A 13223-nucleotide genomic window follows, 5' to 3' on the forward strand; every position below is an offset into this window, starting at 1 on the left:
TTGACATACAATACTCCTAATACAGATCTGCACGAGCCCGGGACCAGCCCGTGAATTTATAATGTGAGGCCCGACCCGAGTCCGAAATATGTTTTAGCGTTTAGGCCCAAGCCCGGCTCGAGCTCGTATGATAATCAAAAAAGCCGAGCAACTAGATGTTTCATTTTGCTGTTGCTCTTTAAAAGTTCTCCAGAAAGAACAGTCTAATAAATATGGTTGTACAGTATTTACAAAGTTAAGTCGGAAAAGGCCCGAGAAATATGGTTGTATATTTAAAAATTTACGGCTCGAGCCCCGCCCGAGCTCGAAGCAATATGTGACCATGCAGACCTCTAACTCCTAATAGTGAGATACAAGCTCCTAATCGAGACGAACATACTATGTGTAATAACTATTTATTTTGGTTAGCATATTATACCATATACCAAATACATATGCAGTAGCGTCATTACGTATTTTGCCAGTGGGAAAAAAATTATTCACCAACATAAAAGTTTTGCGTTTCCTGTTAGTATATTAGCATAGAAATTATTAAAAAGCGTGTGTTTCTCAAACCTGGGAAGGCGCATTGCTACTGCACTTCCTAAATGACCTTCTGTAGATATGCCACAGAAGAAGCAAAAATAATAGTTCTTGATAAAATCCAAGTAGTAAAGTTTTATTTTTTATATTTGGTATTAGATGTGGAAAATTGCTGAAGGAGACAGAAAATAAATAACATAAAAATAGGTGATGTAGTCTCAGTTAATTTAATTAACAATTATAGTAATTAGTTAAGGAAATGAAACATTAATGCAACATTTCACGTAAAATAAATCAATCTGTCAGGAGTGGGATTCGAACCCACGCCCGGAAGACCGGACTGCGACCTGAACGCAGCGCCTTAGACCGCTCGGCCATCCTGACAACTGTTGACTTCATAACTGAACCCTTCAATTAAGTAGGTCGCAACAATGTTTTTATTTTTTTATGACATCCACGCTATTACGTATACGAAGACTTGCGATAGTGAGAGAAAACGAAATGAGTTTTGTTGGCAGTTGAGTACGACGGCAACTACGTTAACTTTCATATTTATTCCAACAATGATAATAAAATGGTTATTTTAAAGAAAAATCATTCCAGTCTGTGAGTAACAATAACTTTAAATGCATTCAAGATTAGCAGGTTGCATAAACATCAAGGCATATACAGTGTATATACAGGGTGTTTCAAAACAACATCGACAACGATTGGTAGTTGATTCCTGACACCAAAATAAGACAAAAAGTATTGACTAACCTGAGTGCACGAACGTTTCCTTTCGAAGTTATACGCTGCCGAAAACATGAAAAAAATGAACTTTAGAGGTCCATAGCTCCAATACAATGGGACCTACCGTAGTCGGGTCAGAACTTCACTTAGGCACTAATATGTGCGCTATCCAAAAATACATGTTTCAGAATCCCAAGGTTACTTCCACAACAATTTTTACAGAGAGTTTGTTTACGGGCATATAGCCTAATTTGAAGTACTCACCAACTACCTCTATAAAAATTGTTGCGGAAGTACAGCAGAATTCTGAAACATGGATATTTGGATAGGGCACATACTAGTTCCTAAGTGAAGTCTTCACCCGACTACGGTAGGCTCCACAGTTTTGGAGCTATGGACCTTTAAAGTTCATTTTCTCTTGTTTTCGGCAGCCTGTAAGTTTGAAAGGAAACGTTTGTGCACCCAGGTTAGTCTATACTTTTTGTCTTATCTTGGTGTCAGGAATTACCTCCCAATCGTTGTCGGTGTTGTTTTGAAACACGGAATAGCAACAAAAAAGAAACTATTTAATCTTATTAATGAAATGTACACCTTGTCTCAAAAAGGTTGAGCGCATTCTTTATTGGTGTTTTGAGGCAAAATTTTTTTAAGTCCAGCTTCGGGTATCTTCGGGAAAAAGTAAGCCAGGTTCGAACCTCCAAGCCAGCCTTTGCAATCGGGAAAAAGTTTGCAGATGTGTTTTTCTTCTTTTAAATATAATAAGACTTGTTACCAAGTGTTTAAAAAAGCAACATTGATTGAAATACTTAATGATACAATATTTCGAAACCTTTTATTAATGTGAGCACATTTAGCTTTGTATACGTAATGGAGCATTTAAATACGTTAAAGAATCTTTCCATATGTAAAAGAATGCTCAAAGTTAAGAAATAGAACATAATTATCGCCTGAGTACTAAAATAAAAGTCAAAGTAGAACAGAAACAGCGTTTGTAATGGATATGAATGTCATAATTATCTTGAAATCCGTTATACATCGCTAGAAGCTTAGTTCCAGAAGTCCTTGTGTTAGCTCATTGGTAAGCTGTCGGATTTCAAATCATAAGGTTGTGAGTTCGAATCCCATCTGGGTCAGTACTTTTTTTAAAATTATATTTTCCGCAATGCATGAAAAATTATATAAAATAATTACATTAAAATACATAAGTTGTTTATATATAACATAATAATTGCAGAACATAGTAATTATTATGTTTAAAATATAACATCTGAGATAATTTTCACAGTAGGTCGGTATTATATATGAGGATGTAAATACAAGTTAAGAAACTCGTTCAATAGCAATAAATAAATCATGTAGTGTATTTATTTGCAGCTATTTGTCATATAGAGAGTAATTCTCAACATTCATAATATAGAATATCATTTATGTTCTTGAAAAGTTATTCGATGCATAAACAGAGGGTATAAACAGAGAATCCAAAGTCGGAACGCTCGCAAAATAATTCATGAACCCCAAAGGTCACGTGAGCAGACTGGAATTGTCCTTATGAAGCATGCCACAGCAGAAAGTCTTTACATAGATTTTCAATTCAATTCCTGATATATGCTTTTGCAATGTGGAAGTGGTGATGCCTTGAGTCGCCCTCTCTCGCTCGCTCGCTCGCTTACTCTCTATTTATACAGAATATAAAAGTGGATTTATGTGTGTGTTTCAACATAATTCTGATATATCCCGAGCAATTTTAACTATATTTCTTACAGTCTGGAAAAAGAGTACTGTCGGGATACATATCAAAAATGCTAGAAACGGGTCGATATTATTATTGAATCCATAGTTTCGTGGTCGCTTAGGTGAATAGCTCTACTTTCAATTCAAGTCCAATTAAGCTCCCATTAGCACCCAGGGTGGTTACGTAGCGACATAAAGATATCGAAATCAACCGATATTAGAATCGAATCGTAAGTTTTCAGCGCCGCTAACAGTGCAGCATTTCCCATTAGTCCACATTAGTCCCATTGCCTAGAGGGCAACATATTTGCAGAGTGCAAATTTTAAAACTTGAATAATATTTTAATTTTTTTCCGTATGAAAAAGTTAAAAATCATGAGCAAATATACTATTTCACGAACAATCCTCTTTTACTATTCTAATATGTTTAATAATAGCGTAAGAAATGTAATAGTAATTCAGAACATGTTTCACAGTTGTTATTTTTTCTTACATAGTTGTAGCTATAGCATGTAGTGAGTGGAATTTAACTGTAATAAATTCACTAATTAACCATATTCGAATTAAGTTTTATTTTTAAGTTCGGAATGAAGAGGCGGAGAAATATGGAGTTATTGGGGGCACTGAGCTTTTCTACATTTTACTTTCAAGATCTCCATTTTTCTTTTGTCATTTGTTCCTAATAAAAAAAGTTCAGTCACTTTTGGATTGTCATAGGATAGTAGGAGTTGGATTTTGGGATGCAGCCTGTGAGATTCTAGAGGAGCTAACTGCTTGAAAAAATATTTTTGAATCATCTGTAACATATGAAATAAGGATATGTATCATAAAAAATTGAAAGTAATTATGTCTGCGTAATCATCACGGTCAAATTGCAAAGTCAAATGAATTGACGTTTGGTATATAATCAGGCTCCAATCCCAACTGGGAAGTTATCATACGCGTGTCACTTTCATTATAATACATATCCTTAGGGGGAGTAGAAGTCCGAATTTTTGCGAAAAATTTAGTATCTCACAAGCCGTTCAACTGAGAGCTGAAATTCAGCATATAACTCTTTATTAAAAATAAAGAGAATATGCCCTGACATTTTTTAAAATTGTCTTTTATGAGCGGGGGGACGGGGGTGCATTTTCTATATATTGGAAATTGGTAGTGGGTTGATTTGTAAAAATAATCGAAAACGATTGATATTAGTTGAGAAAAAAATTGAGTAATGCAAACTAAAGTTCTTTTTGAATTTTCTACCCACTGCTTTCTATTTATAATTGCTGAAGCTGGTGTTTAATATATGGAGCGTTCCGAGCATAAGGCAATCAAGCCATAAAGTTAGAGAAAAATGGCCATAAAATTTGTATTCTAAACTTAATTACATGGGCATTTTCAGTTAGTACGGCATGCTTAATTATATAGAAAATTAGTTTCTCTCTCTCTCTCTCTCTCTCTCTTTTTTTTTTTTTTTTACGTTGGTCTACTTTTCCTTGATTCGAAACTTTTAAATTTCACCCTATTTTCTACTGAAATGTGTCTGTAAGGCAACAAAGAAATAATTACATATGATAAATTTAAATTCATTTTAATTCGGAAGATGAGAAACACTTTGCCATTATATATCGTAAAGGTCAGACCCACCAGTATTGTAACAAAGAGGTGCTTGACGGTAGAAATTCAAACTCCGATAAGTGATAATTTCACAGTCTTGTTTTATTACAAGTGTAATCTCTTTAGTCAATGGAGAGGAGGACGTGGGTCATTGGTCAGAGTTGATGTCGATGGGTTTTGGTGGGTCGGAGTTGGTCGCAATGGTTCAGAGTGGTTCATAGTTGGTGGTGGGTCAGAGTGGATCACGATGGTTGATGGGTCAGAGTGGGCCAATGGGTCATTTGGGTGGTGGGTCATAGTGGGTCATGGTGGGCCGTGGATCAAATTTTCATTGACCCACACCATCTCTGGTTAAAATTGTACTAAAGATAAGAGGCACCGAAGATGCATGTCGGCTATTATGCTCAAATTTTGCGCATGGATAGTACTCCACCAGAAAGCAATAAATCTGAAACGGTTCACGGTATGACCTCCTAGAACTCGAGATGTAGGGGTTTGTCTGATTGGCTAAATTAAGACGTCAATGATTTATCCTTCAACAACCAAGCTTTTTATGATCGTTTCCGTGGGGAAGTCAGAAGAACACGTGCCTAGTAATCGTAATATTGATAGTTCGCGTCCACCCCGGGGTATTTGTTTTGTGTTTTTTTGTTTCACCTAAATATAAACAAATCACACATATAGGCATTTTAACATATTTTGGGAGAGTAATTTTGTGGTTCGTTGGCGTTTCATCGCGTCTCTGCCGCTGGTAGTAAAGTTTTCAAAATGGAACTTGGGCCATCACGGATCGTCGCTGCGGGGCCACCAATTTCTGGCGAGAGGTTAATAGTTGACCATCTGTAGTCCACCGACGCTTACAGCTTAGGGTAATGAACGATGTCCTTGCCTTGTAGACTTCATGACTACCGACGTCGGCAGTCAACTAGCTTTTAGTATTCCTTTACTAACCATCTATCGTTCATGTTTGTACACGGTGTTGTCATAATAATAATAATAATAATAATAATAATAATAATAATAATAATAATTATTATTATTATTATTATTATTATTATTATTATTATTATTATTATTATTATTATTATTATTATTATTATTATTATTATTATTATTATTATTATTATTTGTAGTAACAGTAGTATAATTGATGATAGAATAATTATTGTCTATGTATTGTCTAGGTAGGACTACACACAGGATTTGACTCGTTTTGGTTCGACTTGACTCTAATCCGAGTCGAGTTGGAAGATATTTTTCGCGCCGAGTCCAAGAGTAGACCTCAAAGATGTCTGTTTCGAGTCGAGTCGAGTTTCAAAGAAAAGTCGTTCGTGCCCATCCCTACTAATGAGAGCTTAATCGGAGTTAAGCGAAATTGAAAGTCTCACTATTTATCTAAGCGACCCCGAAAACTATGAATCTAATATCGATCATTTTCTAGCAACCTTTTATATGTATCCCCCTCCCATTCACCATAGGTAACCCGACAGCACTCTTTTTGAAACTATAAGAAATGTGGTTAAAATTACTCTAGGCCAGTGGTTCTCAATCTAATTCCTATCACGATCCCCTTTTATCACACGCTCTTGCCAGCGACCCTTTTATAATTTGTTTTATAATAAGCTTGTGTGGGATTTTTAACATACCTATTTCTATAATAGTAGAATCCATTTTTTTGTTTATAGTGAACAGTGCCATGGAAAATCATTGCCCGGGGCGAGAGTATAGTACGATGTCACCGTATATATGAGTGACGTCGGCAGACTAGCTACGAAGCGCCACCATGGTTGGCACGAAGCTCAATAACATTTTCAAAATAAACCCTACCTTTCCTTAATTTTGAGCACATTTTATTACGTTTTTCCTTCTATTTTACACATGTGCACATGCACTTTCCTAACTTGAGTAACACACTTCCTCCGAAATGTGTGGCCCCTCTTTTCGGCGCCCGGCACTGACAGTGGATACAGTAACTGTAATATCTATATTCCCAACGACGAAGGTGCTGGTTCAAGATGGATGTTAAACTCCTTCATTGAAGAGGCCATTAACGTATCCGATCTTAGCCCACAACTTCTTGACCAAATAATAGAATGATCATGCGACAAGTCTTTGCAACTGGTTTTCTGTAACGAAGACTTGGACAAGTTCTGCCTGATGAGGAGAGAAGAATATCCCGGTCTGGTGATTGCTGCTTTAAAAGTAATAATTCCATTTGCTATATCGTACTTGTGCGAAAGTGTTTTTTTTATGGTAAACATTAAAACAAAGATAAGAAATCGCTTATCAGTTGAAAATGGCTTGATAATATTCGTCATGAAGATTGAACCGGGCATTACTGCACTAGTGAAATTACACCATGCTTAGGTATCTCATTAGGTTTTAATTTTAATTGTATTTCAATGTGCAGGTTTTGTTTCATGTGTATTTTTCTAGTATTTCTATATACAGTTCTCATTAGTTTTATATCATACCTCTTTGATTTAAATTCATTTTTAAACAACTCTACTAACTAACTAACTCTATGGCCTATGGAACCCGGAGGTTCAATGCCGCGTTCACAAAAGCTCTACACTGACTTCTATCCTTAGCCAATTGGATCCAGTTTCTACTTTGTATTCTTATCTCAGCGAGATCCATCTTAATATTGTCCTCCCATCTGCCCCTAGGTCTTCCTAATGGTCGTTTTCCGTTTGGTCTTCCAGTCAAGACTTTCAAAGCGTTTCTACTTTCTTCCATTCTAGCTACCTGACCTGCCCACCTAAGCCTCCTAGACTTGACGACCCTAACAATGTTGGGTAACCGTATAAATTATGTAGTTCCTCGTTATGAAGTTTCCGCCATTCCCCATTCCCGTTCCTCTTGGGTCCGAATATTCGTCTAAGGATCTTGTTCTCAAATACTTTCAGTGTATGTTCTTCCCTCAGAGTAAGCGACCATGTTTCGCAACCATACAGAACAACAGGCATGATTATCGTTTTGTATATTTTAAGCTTCAAATTTATCGACAGAATTCGCGACGACAAGAGACTTTGAACCGAATAGTAACACGAATTCTACACCCTTTGAAAATGTTCAGTAGACTTATTTTTTATTGTTCTTTACAGTGTGTATAAAAAATAAAAGTATGCCTATCAGAACAAAATTAAAAATAATATTTAAAAATAATTTCTGGTATTAGATTCTAACTATATTTATCTCTTCCGCCTATCTTCGCGATCCCCTAAAGGCCGCGACTCCCAGGTTGAGAAACCCTGCTCTAGGCATACATGAGTTATGATGGAACATACATACATACACTTTTATATGTATAAATGCAGATAAGAGAGAGTTGAGAGAGAGCGATTAAGGAATTACCGCTCTCAATCTCTTCACTTTACTTTTGCGATTCGTGAATTTCTTACGTGACAGTTTGGGGCTAGCTAGTTTTTTGTCTTGAACCACGATCCGATTTTCGATATGCTCTACCTAAATGCTGTAATGCGAATATTGAGAAGTTATCTGCGATGAAAGTAGCTGCAAATAAATATATTACATAACTTATTTATTGCTATTACACGATTTTTTAAATTTGTATTCAATATTCACACATAACACACCGACGTTCTGTGAATACCTCAGATGTTATATTTTAAAGATCAGAATTACTTATGTCGTGAAATGATATGAATATATATATTCAACTGATATATACAACTGATGATATGAATATATATATTCAACTCATATATACAACTGATGATATGAAAATATATATACAACTGATGAATTGTAATGTAACTATTTTACATAATTTTCATGCATTGAGGAAAGTAGAATATCATAAAGGAATCTCACTTGAACGGGTATCGAACTCACGATTTAAACGCTCGGTGGTGTACCACTGAGCTAACATGACCGCTTTTCGGAAGCTGCTTCTGAAATATAACTGAGCTCATACGTAAATGCTCTTTTCCGTATGGAAATCACAATGACGAACCGAGAGTGTGAATACATAGTCTCGAAATATTGTATCCAGTGGCGTAGCAGCTGCCCCCGCAACACCCGCAGTGCGGGGGGCCCCGATGTATAGGGGCTCCGAAGTCTTGCGATGAATAAAGTTTTAAAGAAGTAGAACTTCCACCTTACTTGTGTCGGCTTTACAAGTGGGGCCCCTTCTCTATACTTTGCGGGGGGGGGGCGCAAAAGTGTGCTACGCCACTGATTGTATCATTAAGTATTTCAATCAATGTTACTTTTTTCTACACTTAATACCATTTCAACATGTCTTATTATATTTAACAGAAGGAAAAACATATCTGTACATCTTTTCCCGATTACTAAGGTTGGCTTTGGAGGTTCGAACCAGCAGCTTTAGTTTACTGTTTTCCGAAGACACCCGAAGTTGGACTTCGAAAGTGTTCGTCTCAAAACAGCTATAATCATATCGCTCAATCTGTTTGGTATATGGTATATGTTTTTATACGTGTAAAGTCAGTATAACAATTCTTTCTTTAAACAGCTTTTCGTATGTATTAATATTCCTTTATAAAAACTGTTTTTATTATTATTATTACGGCGCACCATTTTCAGATTTCTTTCGCGAATCGTTGACCAAGTCGTTCGCCACCAGCGTTGCCAGACTCACAGCTCGGAATTATTCCAAAACCTGATCGAACTTATGCTAGATTCGGTCAAATTATGCTAGATCCTCATAATTACTAATTCAGGAGTTTTAAAAAAAACAAAGTTGAGATACGATAACGTAACTTAAAATACACAGAGAGCAAGAATGCATGGATAGAACTCAATACTTCACGCACCAAAATTTTAACTCAACTAAATTACTGCAGTCGTTGCCAAACTCAATGGCGTATATATCGTATAAATGAATGCAAAGTTTTTGTTTACATATTTTGAAAGAAAATTACTTCGCAGCATAAGCGGAGTTGGGAATCGTCTGCTGGGGGAGGGGGCAGATTTTTGGTCGGTCTCGGAGCTGTCATTTCAGGAATAAATATGATCATGAAGTCAGAAGTAAAGATGGTGAAGTTGTCAAAAAGTTGGGGGGAGAATGGCCCCCATAGCTCCGCCCATGCCTCGGAGTTAAAGGATTAGAAAACCCTGAGTGGAGCCACACACACACACACACACAAAAAGCCCAAAGCCGTTCCGACCTTACTTACTTAGGAAAATAAGACTGCCTGTATGGTTTACCGAGTGTATGAATCAATGGAAGAGGATACATTTCTGCCGTTCTTTTTCTTCCCACGACCAACTTCTCCAGGTTTTACGGCTTTTTGATAACTTGCTGAAATTGTGCTAGATTTGGGCAGGATGCTAAAAGCAAGATGCTAGGTTCTAGAGACATGCAAATTATGCTAGATCTAGCATCATTATGCTAGATCTGGCAACGCTGTTCCCCACAATAGGCGTGTCGTGCAAGTAACCAATCACACGTCAGGTACTAGCTTTTACCTATTGCTTTCTTCTCACAGCTCAGAACATTGGTAACTATGGATAGACGTACAGCAGTAATTACTTTATGGGAGTTGGAAGGTTATTCTGCAACTGCAGCTAGCAGGCGAGTAGGTGTCCCGACCTCTACAGGAAGGCAATGGATTCGGAAATATGGTGCTACAGGTCAGACTGGTAATTTACAATCTCCTGGTCGTCCGCATGTGTCAACCGAACCCAAGATGCGAGATTAGTAAACGAAGCCCGGTTAGACCCACTAAGGACGTCTAGACAGCTAAGGGAAGCTTCTCTCTTTCCTGGTAGTAAGCATACAGCTCTGCGAAGGCTTCGTCATGCTGGGTTACGTGGCCGTGTTGCTGCCGTGAAGGAAAAACTCTCAGACGACCACAAAATTACCGTCTCGCGTTTGCACAGGCGAATGTGGGTCTCAATTGGGAAAACGTAGTTTTCTCAGATGAATCCATATTCACAACATCAAAGGAGGGACGCCGTTTTGTGTATCGTCCGAGAGGCACCCGATATGACCATGGATATGTGGCTGCTTGCAATCGCAGTGGCCATGTATCTATTTTATGTTGGGGTTGGATTTCCAGTTCCGGAGCAGGACAGCTTCATAGAATTGAAGGACATCTGGACAATGCTCAGTACTTAGACATTATCAGTAATATCATGGTGCCATCTGTTTCAGCCTGATGGTGTAATTCAGTTCCAGCAATACCAGTTGCCAATACATAATTCCCGTGTGGTTCAGGAATGGTTCACAGGGCACCCTGAGATTTATTTAATCGACTGGCCGCCTCGTGGAGCAGACCTCAATCTCATGGAAAATATGTGAGCAGAAGTGAAGCGTACTCTAAGGGAAAGTTGGCCTGAGGCAGATCCACCAAGAACTCAGGATGACCTGTGGCATCTTGTTTCCGAAGCCTGGCTGGAGGTAGGGGAAGGAGATAGATTTGTCACCCATGTAATAGATTCCATGCCCAGAAGAATGGAGCGTGTAATAAATTCAGAAGGGTCTTGGACACAATATTAATGACCCCGCCTTAACTCCCGAAAACAGCCCTTTTCAGGGCTACCTAAACGCTTCTGAAAATATTTCTAGAAGTAAACCACTCCTTGTATCCGATTTCTGTGCAATCCTACTAACAAAAGAATGATAATTAGCTGTAGGCTTTGAACTCAAGACCTCTTCAGTGGCAAGTCCGTACTCTACCAGTGAGCTAACATGAACACATAAACCTAACCCGAAAAAACACGACTTTTAATTTCTGGTATTCGATGACAATGATGCTCATATACTTTGCAAATGTTGTATTCAACTTGGGATATTCTGCAACACACACACACACATAAACAAAGCGAAAGAGAGAGAGAGAGAGAGAGAGAGAGAGAGAGAGATGAATACACAAAAGCATATTCAACGTATTCGAATGAGACTCTAAGTAACGACATTCCGTTCTAAAGAGAATTTGTGTTTCTTCCCCTGACGTTAACGGGATCGGGAAAAGCTATGTGTCTTGAAGCAGGATACGACTTTGGATACTCTGTTTATACACTTTCTATATCCGTAGGAATATACTGTATTTCACGAATATAAATAACATACTGTAATGAGAATATTGAGAAGTTAAATCTGTATGACAAATAGCTGCAAATAAATACACTACATAACTTATTTATTGCTATTAAACGATTTTCCTAACTTGTATTTAACATTCTCATATATAATAACGACCTACTGTGAAAATTATCTCAGATGTTATATTTTAAACATAATAATTACTATGTTCTGCAATTATTATGTTATATATAAACAACTTATGTATTTTAATGTAATTATTTTATATAATTTTTCATGCATTGCGGAAAATATAATTTTAAAAAAAGTATTGACCCAGATGGGATTCGAACTCACAACCTTATGATTTGAAATCCAACAGCTTACCAATGAGCTAACACAAGGACTTCTAAAACTAAGCTTCTAGCGATGTATAACGGATCTCAAGATAATTATGACATTCATATCCATGACAAACGCTGTTTCTGTTCTACTTTGACTTTTATTTTAGTACTCAGGCGATAATTATGTTCTATTTCTTAATTTTGAGCATTCTTTTACATATGGAAAGATTCTTTAACGTATTTAAATGCTCCATTACGTATAGAGAGCTAAATGACAAACAAGCATGTGCAAGGTTTCGAAATATTGTATCATTAAGTATTTCAATCAATGTTGCTTTTTTAAACACTTGGTAACAAGTCTTATTATATTTAAAAGAAGAAAAACACATCTGCAAACTTTTTCCCGATTGCAAAGGCTGGCTTGGAGGTTCGAACCTGGCTTACTTTTTCCCGAAGATACCCGAAGCTGGACTTAGAAAATTTTTGCCTCAAAACACCAATAAAGAATGCGCTCAACCTTTTTGAGACAAGGTGTACATCTCGGGAAAAATGCCAAGAGACTTCGAGAAAAGCATATTGGTATGATCTGTCAGGAAAGTAAATGTACACCTATTTACCGAGTCTGGCATTCCTGCGCTCCATCCGTGGAGAGTATGAGAATTAAATCAATCAAATGTTTACTGAGGGGCAAAAAGAAAAGATTAATCTGAATAAGACATTGCATAGGGGCACAAGCTGTGAATACGAATAGTGCATTGTGTAAATAAAGGACGACACCGAAAGAGAAAGCCAGAAACAGTTGTTAAACTTACAAAAAAAGAGTAAAAATTGTCGAAGTGGGAACATAAAACACAAATACAACAAATACGCCGACAACTAAACGGTCACCATGCCATGATCTTAGTGTAGTGGTTAAGGTGCTGGCTTACAAATGCAAAGGACGCAAGTTCGAATCCTCGGCAAGGACGTTTTAAAAATTTTTGTTAACAACTCATGAAAGATGGTAAAAGAGTTCGTATTTAGTTTTTCGTAGCAATTATTATTGGTAATGTTTAGTACTGATAATACTTTTTATCTTTGCGTATTGCTTTTATTCCTTTCTTCATTTCCAAAGAGAAGAATATCCGAACAAATGCCACCAAAATTCCTCATATTTTGAATGTAAACGCCATTTGCAATTAGTGAAGAATAAAAATTGAACGTTCCGATGTAGCTGCAAAAAGTAAAAAGAAAAAATGGAAGTGGACCATACTCATGGTTATTAAAAATACAATTTC

General features: G+C 37.0%; 1 non-coding gene across 1 annotated transcript; it reads right to left on the reverse strand.

Annotated features, from left to right (window-relative positions):
* Positions 1-822: 822 nt before the first annotated feature.
* Positions 823-906, reverse strand: TRNAL-CAG (transfer RNA leucine (anticodon CAG)). Its single transcript has one exon. It is a non-coding gene; the product is annotated as a tRNA-Leu (tRNA).
* Between the last annotated feature and the right edge of the window lie 12317 nt (positions 907-13223).

Source organism: Thermobia domestica, chromosome 4 (genome assembly GCF_964235325.1).
Source record: "Thermobia domestica chromosome 4, izTheDome1.hap1.1, whole genome shotgun sequence".
NCBI classification, from domain to species: Eukaryota; Metazoa; Arthropoda; class Insecta; order Zygentoma; family Lepismatidae; genus Thermobia; species Thermobia domestica.